We start from the raw sequence: 13,225 nt of genomic DNA, 5'->3' as shown, positions 1-13,225 counted from the left end.
CCTCTCTGCTCTCTCTCTGCCTGTTACCCTCTCTGCTCTCTCTCTCTGTCTGTTACCCTCTCTGCTCTCTCTCTGTCTGTTACCCTCTCTGCTCTCTCTCTCTCTGTTACCCTCTCTGCTCTCCATCTCTCTGCCTGTTACCGTCTCTGCTCTCTCTCTCTGTTACCCTCTCTGCTCTCCCTCTGTCTGTTACCCTCTCTGCTCTCTTTGTCAGTTACCCTCTCTGCTCTCTCTCTCTGTCTGTTACCCTCTCTGCTCTCTCTCTGTCTGTTACCCTCTCTGCTCTCTCTCTCTCTGTTACCCTCTCTGCTCTCCATCTCTCTCTCTGTTACCGTCTCTGCTCTCTATCTGTCTGGATAAAGCAGGAAGTATGAATGGAGGATGGACTGTCCTGCTGTCCTGAAAAAATCTATATTTCCTCCCACTCCTCAGCTGGCATGTGCTGAATGTTCTGGAACAAATGGCTGGATCACCCAAGTGCGGGGTGGGGGGGGGGGGGGGGTGAAAGCGTGAGGGGGGGTTTGCTTCGGTGGTGGCTGAGGGTTTCTCGATGTAAAGAGCTCTGGGATCATGAACCATATGAACCCAGGAACCGTATGAACCCAAGCGCAGTTGGAGAAGGCGCCTAGTGCAGTGATGTATTCTGCATGCGGCGTGGTGCTGTGGTACAATGGTTGACCTTGGGACTGGCCTTTATCAGCAACCATAATAAATATATGCGCTCTATAATGCACAGAGAAAGTTCACCCGTATTGTCAGTAGTAAACACTTCCTGCTCATAAAATGCAGACAGTTGGGTCATTGATCCACAGGGACGCTGAATTGAGGCTTTATTGCGCGTGAGATTGACGAGCCCCCCAGTGCGGACTCGAGGGGCCCCCCCTGCAGTGCACAGCTGCTGAAGTGTGTGCCAGGTGTGGGTGTGCCAGGTGTGGGGGCTCTTCAGGGCAAAGGTGCACTTTCCTCATGAGGAGGCAGACATGGGAACTTTGGCTTGTGTTCTTTTGTGATGACTTCCAGTGATCAGGGATCAACCCAGCCAAACAGCACACTGAGAAGGACTAAGATCATCTCTGAAGCCTATCACAGCACAATAAGGAAGGGGAGATGTGTAATTTGGGAAAGTGAGTGCTTGTGGCGGAAGGCGGCAGTGTAGCACAGTGGGTAAGGCACTGGGCTTGTGACCGAAAGGTCAGAGGTTCATTTCCTGGGCAGGACACTGCCGTTGTACCCTTGAGCAAGGTACTTAACCTGCATTGCTTCAGTATATATCCAGCTGTATAAATGGATGCAGTGTAAATACTGTGTGAAAGGTTATGTAAGTTGCTCTGGATCAGAGCGTCTGCTTAATTCCGGTCATGTAATGTGTCTCTGCTCTTCTGACTGATGTGGGGGAGTCATTCCACCACCAGGGGGCAGGACAGACAGCAGTGTGACCTGGAAGCACAGGCACCCAGAGGGGGAGGAGCCACGCATGAAGAGGGGGAGGAGCCAGGCATGCTGAGGTTGCAGAACGATGGGGTCTCGCTGGTCTGGAAGGTTTGTTGACCTATCACTGCTCGCTGATCTTGGCCTGCTGTTCTCTGTCCCACATTCCAGCGGCTTTATGAGCACGAATGTCTGTGTATCTGTACGTAACTGGGCACATAAATATGTTGCAAGCTGTAAATATGTCTATAAATTGATCACAACAAGAATGGAATTGGATACAATTGATCCCATTGGTTCGTTTAGGATTGGCTCAGAAGCAGTGCACAGACCTGATTGGTCCACTCAGGTCCTTTGTCACTGAGGATTTCTGTGGAAGTCCTCACCCATAATGAAGATAAGGCCTCTCTGTTTCCCTCCACGTGCTGGATGGGGTGGTAAAAACAGCCCATAAATCTGCCTTAACCTCGGCTATAAACTCAGGAGCTGTAAACACTGCTGGTCCCAGCATGCACCCTGGCCCCAGTGGGAGAGCAGTAAACACTGCTGGTCCCAGCATGCACCCTGGCCCCAGTGGGAGAGAGCTACACTTCCTGTCCTCACAAACCCACAGTGGTGCTGTGCTCAGTTTATCTGCCACTCCGGAGGAGAACATCAACAAAATACCTAAATGTATATGAAAAACAGCTTAGCGTGCACACAGACATGCGCACACACACACACATGCACTCACACACACACTCAAACACACACACACACGCACGCACGCACGGCTTTATGCTAGCAGCAGCCCTGGGGTTGTTGTGTTAATGTTGAGCCTGACTGAGAGACTGCACTCCCATCCATGCTTCTCACAGCCAATCAGAGCGCCGGTTGCATAAAGACTGGACAAATAACAGGTGGCCTTTCCTTTTTCTGAAATTCCAGTCAAATATTTGTGTTCGTTTCCATTCTTCTCGTGTGAATGAGGCGTGCGCTCAAAGCCGAGCCGAGCGGCGAGCCTTCAGAGAGCAGATCAAAGTCACACGGGTTATGTAACGAGCGGGCGGGAGGGCGGCCGTGAGGTCACATGACTCTCACAGCGCCGCGCCCAGCCCTCCTCCACGCAAGGTCATTAAAAAAACAGCCAATCGTGCGAAAAACTCTTTCCTAGACAGTGAGGAGAGCTTTTTATTAAGCCAAAACCTGCGCGGAAAATGATGTCATATTCCATCAACCTTTCATATTGGAGTCGCTAGGAAAAATATTACCACAACGCAAAAAATTATGAAGTCGTTTTTTATCTATTTATGTTTTCAAATTAACCACTGCGCAACTCGCACATTAGCATTGATTGGTGGTGGAGTGGCACTGATTAACCTCTGGAGTGTTTGTTTGTGCTCTTGCAGGCTAACACAAGTGTTCCATTTGTGCTGTGTACTGCGAGTAACACTGAATAAAGCAGATAAAATAAACGAAATCATAGAACGGAACGCAGATTGTTTATTGCTATACTTAACCAGGTAATTGGTGTAGATATGATCTATAATGATTATGACTGCGATTGCGGTTTGAAATCACGGATTGCGTAAGATAGGGATCAAAGTTTGATTTGAGCAGAGCCCATTCTTAATGTTTTCACTGCTTCCGGTTTTTATACCGTCTGAAGTGCAAATCAAATAACATGAAAGCTTCATTGCACCTGAATGTAACAGGTGTGTAAAGTTTTCATGCTCAGCTCATGCACATCCGCAAGTTCCCAGAATGAAGGAAATGTACATTTTAAGAAAACCTGCATACAGTGATACAGATGTCCTCACACTGCACACTGCACTCTGCACACTGCACACTGCACTCTGCACACTGCAGACTGCAGACTGCACTCTGCACACTGCACACTGCACACTGCACACTGCAGGTGAGGCAGAGGGAATGATCCGGCAGCACGCCGATCTTCAGCCAGTGTGCTCATCTGCAGACAGCTGTGGACCACCGGCTGTTTCTGATGACTGTCTGACAGGCGCTTGTCAAGGTGGAGTCAGACCTCCAGAGTATTCATTTAATAATCTCATAATCAACATATTGCCAGTAATTGTGATAAAGACCTTATAGACTTGTGTCCTTAATGTGCAATATCTGAACAAGTCTCAGTGTCAAGCACATGTTGCATTTATATTCATATATTTCAAATTAATTTATGCATACCACGAAACTAATTCATTTACCCATCTATATATGCATTTTATCTGATACAGAAGATAATAAGGGGACTATTGTAACAGATAGCACATCCACATAACCTTGACTGTTTCTGTATTTCCCTTCAGGTGTAGTTTGAATCTTTTGCATGTGCTATTCTCAGTCGTTCCATTAGAGGGCGATGTTGTCATGGCTTTTAACAGAAGATTATCAATTCCTTTTGTCTTAGAAACTTTGAAAGTGCTTTGAAGATCTTGATCCTTTTGATAGTCTTGAGCCTGGAATGTGTGATTTCCATGCAAGTCTAAACCTGGCTCCACTCCAATTTTCTTCCATCTTTGTGTCCATTTGTGATTTCATAACCCATCCAAAATCAACCTTTTGCAAAACAATGGTTACAAAGTATCAAAAACCTGACAGAAAACAATATTGAGTTACCTTTGACTTCTCTACATGGAAAGGAGCATCAGAGAATAAATTGTGAGAACTGTCAGAGAATAAATTGCGTTCTGACATCTGTCAGGTGTTGTAATATTGTACATTATTAATGGCACACACAAGCTTATCTGCTGATAATGGAATAAAAATCTTGACTGGCCCCTGCTGTCTGGGGTGCCCCCAGGGATTTTGAGCCCCATGGAAAGGTCTCACATTGGGCCCCACCACCCCAGAAAATTATATTTTATGATATTTTTGGAGGTTTGTCAGTCAAGGCCTTTAGAATCATCTTAACCCCCCTGCAGCCCCCCCCCCCCACAGCACCCCTGCCTTTTGTCACCCTCTTGTGGTGAAATGCTGTAACTGCATGAGACCTCTATCTTTTGCATAAGCCATTTAGTCAGCTTTGTATCTTGTGCATTTCATGTGCAATTCAGCATAAAAATACTTTATATATGGAAAACAGTATCATTTTTAAAGGGAACAGTAGGATATACATCATTACAATGAATATATAATGGAAGTCATGCCCCCCTGTTTCATTTATGGATAAGAAATGTTTTTCCATATAAAGTATATTCATGCTCAGAATGCACAGCAGCTGTTCAGTTCAGTATTGGCGGATCAGGTAAAGTCAATATCAATGCCATATGATTACCTGTTGTGTTGTTAATTATTCATACCACCAGCTGGCGCCAGATAGTCATTTTTGATGGATGAGGCACAGCTTGAGTTCAGACGTCCTGTTCTCTGAGTGGGGTTTGAAACAGGAGTTAAGTGTATTTCCTGCAGATCTTAGATGGGTGTTTTAGTGCTTTAATTGGGTTTGAAACTGCGGCTGATAACGTGTCAGGTGTCAGATGAGGGACCTGGTTCTAGTTTGGACAGGAACAGCTGAGAGGAAGCTATACTGTCATTGACCTCGTAACAAAGACACCAGGGGAACTAAGATCTTCTGCGTTTTGCCTTGCAGGAAGTGGGCTTTAGAGGGATGAGTATCAGCCTGTTAAATCTCATTAGTTTGGCTGTTTTACACCCACAGCTGTGACCAAATTTTAACTCCCGTTTTGTAACTTGTTTGCACTGCTGCCGTGACCTGTGGTCTATACTACTTCCAGTGGTCTGGTGGTATCCAATGATGCGCTCAGGATGTGTTTTATCAGCTATCTCTGTTTTGTCCAAGCTGATAAGGATGGGTGTGGGTCAGCTAAGTCACCCCATGAAATGGAAGTTATTTGTATACGTGAATAACAGTCCATTAATCTACCATTTTACTACCTACCTTTTAAAAACAGGTTGTCACATAGCACTTCACAGTAGACAAAGAATCCAGAAAAAAAACCCGACTTAGCCATTTCGGGGAAAACTGGAAAATGAATCTCTAACCTCTCTAACCTACTGAAAATAAAAATAATAGATATAAACGTTTTCTCGAGCTGTGACAGGGCTAGCATTAGCCTCGGGGCATAAAACTGCATGTAAATTAGTGCTGGAGATGGCTGAGGGAACAATCTCTGGTAGCTCCCCATCATGCCAAGACTCTCTCGGAATCATGTGATCGCGTTCTGTGCCAATAAGCAGCAGCCTAATTTGCATATTAGAATCTCTGTGTGAAAGGCAGAATGTAAGTGTGAAAGACTGAGAGTAGACTTCACTTTAACTCCTCCTCAACCAGAGGCGCTGCTTTCCGCTCACATGTCTCTCTGGAACAGGGGTTCTCCTGGTCTGTGCTGGCTTGGGGTTACGACAGTGAGTGTGTAAATCTGATGTACAATAGTTATGTCTCTTCATCCGTAAAGTAATAGACAAATAAATGTCCAAATTATTATGCTTCATAAAAAACCTCTCATCTCAAAAAATAAAAAATAAATGAAATAAATTCATCAAGGACGAAAACTGTTTCATTGTCACATTGCATTACAATGCTTAGCCTCGTGGTGTTTTGAATAAGTGAGTGTACACAATGAGGAGGCAAGATTTAATTTGTTTCAAACTAAAAATTGTAACATGGTGTGATTTTTTTATGGTGCAGAACAAACTTTCATTGAAATCCTGTCATTGTAAAGTGATGATGTTCTACACAGAGTAAAGAAACGTGTGTTCTTATAGAAGGCACAGTGGGGCTTATCTATATTACTGCTGTGTTCTTATAGAAGGCACAGTGGGGCTTATCTATATTACTGCTGCTTTATGGCTCTTATCTGATGGCGGTTTCTTGGTCCTTTGTGGTTGGAGCTTCTGTGTGGCTCAGTGATTGATGACAGTATGAGAAAGTGTTTGATTTGTGGTTTGAGGCAGAGTTTCTCAAACTGATTTGAGATTTAAGTGTTTATTTGATTTAAATTTGAGGCAGTGCTTGACAGTGTTAGAATTTTTTAAGAATTTATACATTTCATAGTTTTAGTTGTTTTTATCGGTATATGTTTTTACGCCAGTGGGTCAATTGTTTTTTTTTTGGGTTTTTTTTGTCTTCATGTATAAAATGTAAGACTTTTAAACAAGTGCTTTACCTGATCTTTTACATTATTTTGTGGTGATGGAGACAAATGTATATAAACCTCAGATGCACAGCACAAAGCATAAAATATCACATGCATTTAACTACCCTCCAAAATGATAGTTACGTGAGCATTCAATTCACATTCTCTCCCCTTACAAAATCCTCTCTCTCTGCGTGTGAAGGTGAACAAAATGGTTCATCGACTCCTCTGATACATATTTAGTGAGCTCAAATGCTTGACTTGACACTAAATGGTGGCATTAAATGGTTCCAATGTTATGAACAGTAAAGACAATGGAAGGGGGTTATTTGGTTAAAGAATGTGTTTAGAAATGTGTTTTGTAAAGCTTTTTTGTCGGTATTACAGATTGTTCTATAATCTCCTGATGAATATGCGCCATTGTTTTGGATTGTTCTGCGTAAACCTAGCCAACTTCCACCTAATTAGTATTGTTCGCTGATATTATGCAAAGACGTTCGCCATACGTTCACTGAGCATGCGCTCTTGTCAATTGGCAAAGCTCGCTGGGTTCTGAAGTCTTTCAGCCCAGGGTCAGTGGGCATCGCAGGCCCCCTAAGGACTACAGGTACCGAAATGCCCTCTGGGTGATTTCCGGTAAATATTAAAAAACAAAAAAGTTTGGACGATAATGTGCGGGGTTGGAGAAAAGCGAGAGGCGAGGAAGTGACCCAGTTGGCGTTTAAACCGACCGAAAGTAAACTCAGAGGAAGAGGAGGGCATTTCTTCAGCCACAGAGGAAGGTGAGGAATGTGTGCAGGCGTTTTAAAACGCGGAGCAGCGAGAGTAAAAGCAGGCGGACTCGGTAACGGGGGTCGCTGGCCAGACAACACAATGAAAGTTGTCACACACACAAACACAAGCTAGCCGGATAACTGTTCGCGTACGAGCTGTGCGCTTAGAGTTGGTTGCGATAATGTATCATAGCACGAAAGTCTGTCAGCTAGCTGTAACTGGCTTTATTGTTATAGGCTGTTGAACTGCCAGAATAGCGAGCGCTCTGACCAGAGACTGTAGAAAATGGCTCTGACGCGAGCATCTTGAATCCCAGTTAGTGCGGCTCTCTCTGTAAGTGGGGCAGAGTAGCTCGGTATTGTAACCGGGTTTCTGTGCAGTTTGTTGAATTGTGGCCATTTAACTTGAAGTGCAGCGGCAGCAATGAGAGTGAAGTTTGTGCAGGACTGAGCTCCCATGGCAGCGCGCGGTTCAGATTAGCTGCCTCACGTTTGCTAACCGGTTGCATTTTCCCTGAGTAAGTAAATATAATGTAAATTGCGAGTCGGCAAGATGCAGTTTCTGTTCCGTCCCAGTCGCGTGCACTTGGACTTGTGCCAGTAAACCTCGGACTGGATAACTTGCTAGTTAACTTGAGTTAGCAATGCAGGCTAACAGCAGCTAGCTAGTGATAATAGCGAGTCATCAGCTGTCTTGCGAACAGAAAATAAATGTGCTTAGTTAGCAACTACGTTAGTCTCGGACCTGGTATCCTGTCAGCAGATAAGCAGACGTTCTAGTCATCTACCTAATTGTAGCTCGTTAGATAAATGTTATTATTTAAGTTTAACGTTACTAAATGTGCTAACGTTGTCTATCGATGATTTTACTACATATCGATGACAAGTGGTGAGTTGAATGCATCACTCGGCTCGCTAGCTAACGTTAGCTGTCTATCTAAATCGCTAGCTGTGTGGGTTGTCCAGTTTTGGCACCTGTTATCAGCTGTAACTTCTCATTCTTGATTCCTCGTCGGAGTGTAGTGGTAGCATGTTAGTGCTAGAGCCAGTTACTTTCTCGTTTGCACGTAGTTTTGTGCGACCTTTCTGCCTCACTTACCCGGTCGTTCATGCCGTTCATGCCTAATTTGCAAGCGTCCATTCTGTCTCCTGCTTGAACAGCAGCCTTCGCGCCGTAACCAGGCTGGGGAACCGATTTCACTGGTCTGCCAGCTAATTTATTTATGAGAGAACTCACCAGCGTCGTGCGAGTTTACAATTGAGAAGGACTTAGCTGGATAGCTATGGTAAAACTGTCAGGTGCGGTTCCAGTTTGCTTCTCGTTCCTTTGAGTCGGAATCGCAGAAGTAGCTCGCCAGATAGCATTGTTGGCCAGCTATTGTAGCAGAGGAAAGCGCCCAGCCTCGCTGCTTCTGGTAAGTCGATGTTAGCGTTGGAGCCTTGATGAACACGGTTTCACTCGTTTATTTGTATGCTTGCTTCAGTCTCATTTGGGCACAAGGAGAGTGAAAATACGGAGCAGTTGGCTTCAAGTGGTGCGCTCCAAGCGCACCTGAGTGCTTTCAATGACAGGTGCGACTCCGCGTCCCCGCTCGAGTTGAGGCAATGAAGTACGAATTGTTGGAGGATGTATTTTGGGAAATGGGCTATATGAGATCGTTGTGCATATTTTAATATTTAGATAATGTTTCCTTAAGCAGGTACAAAGCAGGTTCCGCGGAATTGTTTGCACGTGAGTGCTTGGTTGGTGAGGTGGTGCGTTGTGTTTTTCATGGAAGATTGAATGAAATACTGGCACGAGGGCATGTTGATTTTCAGGCGTGTCTGTGTTTGAGTGCTGCTGCCCGAGCAGCCGCTTTCACACGCTGTGCTAGTGTTTCTGTAGCAGCGTGCTCTGAGATCTGTCTTGCCGTACTATAACGTTAGCACTACTGAGGAGGAAAAGACTGTGTGTGTGTGCACGCGCAGAGGGCGTCTCGAGCGGTGTTTATAAAAAGCAGTCGCGTGGCCTAATTCTCGCGGAGGCCCGTTTCTAAGCTGCTGTCGGGGTTGTGCAGGGCGCAGGTGCAGTGTAATGGGGTTTGGTTGATGAAGCTTGTGTGTGTGAGACAGATTTTGAAGCGTGGAGTAGCGGGTTAGTTCGCTGCACCAGCACATAGCCTGCTCCTGCCCTGCTTCTGTCTCCTCCCTGCTCCATCTCCATCCCATTTTTCCTCTCTCTCTCTCTCTCCCCCCTCTCTCTCACCTTCTATCTCTCTCCCCCCCTCCCTTTCTCTCTCTCTCCCTCCCCTCTCTCTTCGTTTCTCTCTCTCTCCCCCGTCTCTCTCTTTCTATCTCTCTCACTCACTCTAGTGTTGGCTCTCGGTGGTTCGCGGTGCTGGTGCTGTGGGCCATGGGCACAGAGTATCGCCCCGTTAGGAGAGGGGACTGCGTGTGTGAGAGTGTGTGTGAGAGTGTGTGTGTGCGTGTGTGTGTGGATGAAAATGGCGGTCTGGGCTCTTCTGTGTTTACCTTCACCTGAACCCTTTTCCAGGTCGAAAATTTCCATTGTAAATGAGATTCCAGTCTTAAGCGACCTGCCTAGTAAAATAAAGGTTAAGTTAAAAGCATAAAATAAGATGAGTAGCCAATCGCATGCTGCGGAACAGAGGTGACCAGCATGGCTCTCTGATGGGTGTGCGTGAGCTTCTGATTGCCCCCCCCCCCACACACACAGATCAAAGTGCTGAGCTCTGGCTGTGTGGTGCTGTTGAGTCTGAGCACTCCCTGTATACAGTGGCAGGTCGCCTGTAGCCTCAGAGAGATGGTGTTGGTGGATCTGGTGATGGCTAGCCTCCGTAAATCCCTCTCTGTTCTTAGACAGCGCAGGTTCATGCGTTTGCTCATTCGCTGCTGACACGCAGCACTGCGTGCTGATTGGCTGCGCAGTATTAAATAGCGATTGGTGGCTGTGCCCTACACTGTGATAGCCGTGGGTCAGCGTCGGCACCATTTACAGTTTAGTCATTCAGCACACGCGAAAATGTGAGTGTGTCACATGACCAGTAGGGTGTGTGTGTGTCAGTGTGTGAGTGTGTCACATGACCAGTAGGGTGTGTGTGTGTGTGTCAGTGTGTGCGTGCGTCACATGGCCGATAGGGTGCATGTGTGTGTGTGTGCACGTGCCTGCATGTGTGTATGTGTCAGTGTGTTTGTGTGCGTCACATGGCCAGTAGGGTGTGTGTGTGTCTGTGTGTCTGTGTGTGCACATGCGTGCATGCGTGTGTGTGTGTGTGTCTGTGTGTCTGTGTGTGCACGCGCGTGCATGCGTGTGTGTGTGTGTGTGCGCGTCACATGGCCAGTAGGGAGCGTGCGCGTGCGTGTGTGTGCGTGTGTGTGTGTGTGTGTGTGCACGCGCGTGCATGCGTGTGTGTGTGTGTGCACGCACATGCATGCGTGTGTGTATGTGTGTGTGTGTACGTGCATGCGTGTGTGTGTGTGTGTGTGTGTGTGTGCGCGTGTCACATGGCCTGTAGGGTGTGTGTGTGTGTGTGCATGCGTGTGTGTGTGTGTACGTGCATGCGTGTGTGTGTGTGTGTGTGTGTACGTGCATGCGTGTGTGTGTGTGTGTGTGTGCGCGCATCACATGGCCAGTGGGGTGTGTGTGTGTGCTGTTCTAAGTGGTCTTGCATGGTTTCTGTCTTATCTTTGAACCTGCGTATGTGCATGCTTGTGTCTGCGAGTGTGTGTGAGTTTGCATGCGTGTGCATTGGTATGCATCAGCACAGAGCTGACTCAGAGCTCCTGATTCTTCACAGCCTGGAGACACATGTGCTGCCCAGGAGGTTTTGAGCTGGAGTTTTGCACCTGTGCTTTGAGTTGTGAGTAGAGTATCTGCACTTTGAGGTGAGAGTCGAGTATCTGTTTGAGATGTGAGTTGTGTGTCTGAGATTGGTGAGTAGAGTATCTCTGCTTTGAGGTGTGAGTAGAGTGTCTGTGCTTGGCGAGTTGAGTATCTGTGCTCTGTGGTGTGAGTAGAGTATCTGTTTGAGATGTGATTAGAGTGTCTGTGCTTGGCAAGTAGAGTATTTGTGCTTTGAGGTGTCAGGAGAGTGTCTGTGCTTGGCGAGTAGAGTATCTGTGCTTTGAGGTGTGATTAGAGTGTCTGTGCTTGGCGGGTAGAGTGTCTGTGCTGAGCGTAGGAAGTGTCTGTTGGCAGGGCTTGGACTGCAGCGCTGGCGGGGGCGTTTCTGGAGCAGACTCTGTCTGTCAGGAGCAGGCCGCCGGGCTGGGGGGAGGAGGCAGCGTCAGGATCCTGCAGGCGCTATAAATGGAAGGGGCTCATTATGGGAGGAAGCGTGGTGGTGTAGAGCCTTCCCATGAGTCCATGTTCCTGTCATCGATCCCTTCCCTGAGTTTCAACGATGATGACTCAACGAGTTTGGGTCTCCTGAGGTGCATTCTGGGATGGGTAGCACCAGAGGGTAATGGGGTGAGTTATAGTGTTAGTGCTGTAGGATGAGTACTGAGGGTAATGGGGTGAGTTATAGGGTTAGTGCTGTAGGATGAGTACTGAGGGTAATGGGGTGAGTTATAGGGTTAGCGCTGTGGGATCAGTACAGAGGGTAATGGGGTGAGTTATAGGGTTAGCGCTGTGGGATCAGTACAGAGGGTAATGGGGTGAGTTATAGGGTTAGCGCTGTGGGATGAGTACAGAGGGTAATGGGGTGAGTTATAGGGTTAGCGCTGTGGGATCAGTACAGAGGGTAATGGGGTGAGTTATAGGGTTAGCGCTGTGGGATCAGAGGGTAATGGGGTGAGTTATAGCGTTAGCGTTTCAGGCTCTGTATGTCCTCTTCTCTCTAGGTTAAAGAAGTCTGTAGTCCCTCACAGTCATGGGTGGGAGAGAAAACATAGAGACAGATGCCACCCAGGAAACTGCCTGTCCTGTATTGCGTTTGCATGGAAATGCAATAGAGTCAGTCTAGCCAGAATTCTGGGTCCATGGGCCGTCCCACTTGCTGCAGTAGGCCCCGCCCACAGGCTGCAATAGGCCTGTGACTGGACGGAGGACACAAGCTCCGCCTGCTGGTTTGTCCTGACTGCTGCGCTGAGCCCCCCTCAGAGCCGCTGATCCCTGAGTCAGCCTGGGGGGGGGGGGGGGGGGACCCTCAGCCTCCTACATTACTCATACCTGGGGGGGCTCTATATTACTCATACCTTAGTGTTTGCAGCCTATCAATGCTGCTTTAAATATCCAAATGTACGAGTAGAATTGGGACACTTCACATGAATCAGTGTATCAGTGGGAGTGCTATATTGGAGCTCACTGCCAGCATCGAGGCCTCACACACACCAGCCTTTTAATCACACGCAAACTCAGCCTGAGGGCCGAGGGGTGTGGTTCACTCGGGTACCTGTCCACAGGTGTACAGGTGTAATCACACCTGCTGTCTGCCTGCTGCGGGGCTTTAGGGGTGCGATGCACTGCCGTTTGGGAAAGAAGGTGTGGCACTTGTAAGTGGTTTAGGGCTGATGTCATCACCTGAAAAAGAAAAGTAAAGTTATAGAAGGAGAGAGGAGCGGAGTGGGGCGGGTGGCGGGACATTGCGGAACTGGGCCAGTGGTCCCTGCGGTGAACAGCACTTTTCTGGGACAGGACGGGGGATGACGTGAGCCTGGCTCCGATTGGCAGCAGAAAGCGGCGTCCGTCCTTCCTAACGCTGGGGGCGGGGCGGGGCGGGGCGTCGGAGCTGAGAGAGAGAGAGAGAGAGGCTGCGGGTTGCGCTTCCCGCTCCCCAAATCAGGTGCTTCCAACGGGGGCATCCTGGCCGGGTACACGCTTGGATTCCTGACTGTTACACGTTCGGAGTCCTGACTGGTACGTGCTCTGATTCCTGACTGATATACGCTCGGAGTCCTGACTGGTACGTGCTCTGATTCCTGACT

At 47.5% G+C, this 13,225-nt stretch overlaps 1 protein-coding gene across 5 annotated transcripts in view; it reads left to right on the top strand.

Moving 5' to 3' along the window:
* The first annotated feature begins 7,157 nt into the window (after positions 1-7,157).
* phactr4b (phosphatase and actin regulator 4b) overlaps positions 7,158-13,225 on the top strand; it is a 43,805-nt gene continuing 37,737 nt past the window's right edge. Inside the window, exon 1 of one of the 5 annotated variants that reach the window (XM_035435924.1) lies at positions 7,158-7,306. The gene's annotated coding sequence lies outside the window, so the exon portion shown is untranslated. Of the gene's footprint in view, positions 7,307-7,381; positions 7,816-8,221; positions 8,713-13,022; positions 13,158-13,222 lie in introns of those variants that run through there. The other 4 variants (XM_035435958.1, XM_035435934.1, XM_035435942.1 and 1 more) reach the window with 4 other exon arrangements.

Source organism: Anguilla anguilla, chromosome 1 (genome assembly GCF_013347855.1).
Source record: "Anguilla anguilla isolate fAngAng1 chromosome 1, fAngAng1.pri, whole genome shotgun sequence".
Taxonomy (NCBI): Eukaryota; Metazoa; Chordata; class Actinopteri; order Anguilliformes; family Anguillidae; genus Anguilla; species Anguilla anguilla.
This window is presented reverse-complemented; position numbering and strand designations above follow the sequence as displayed.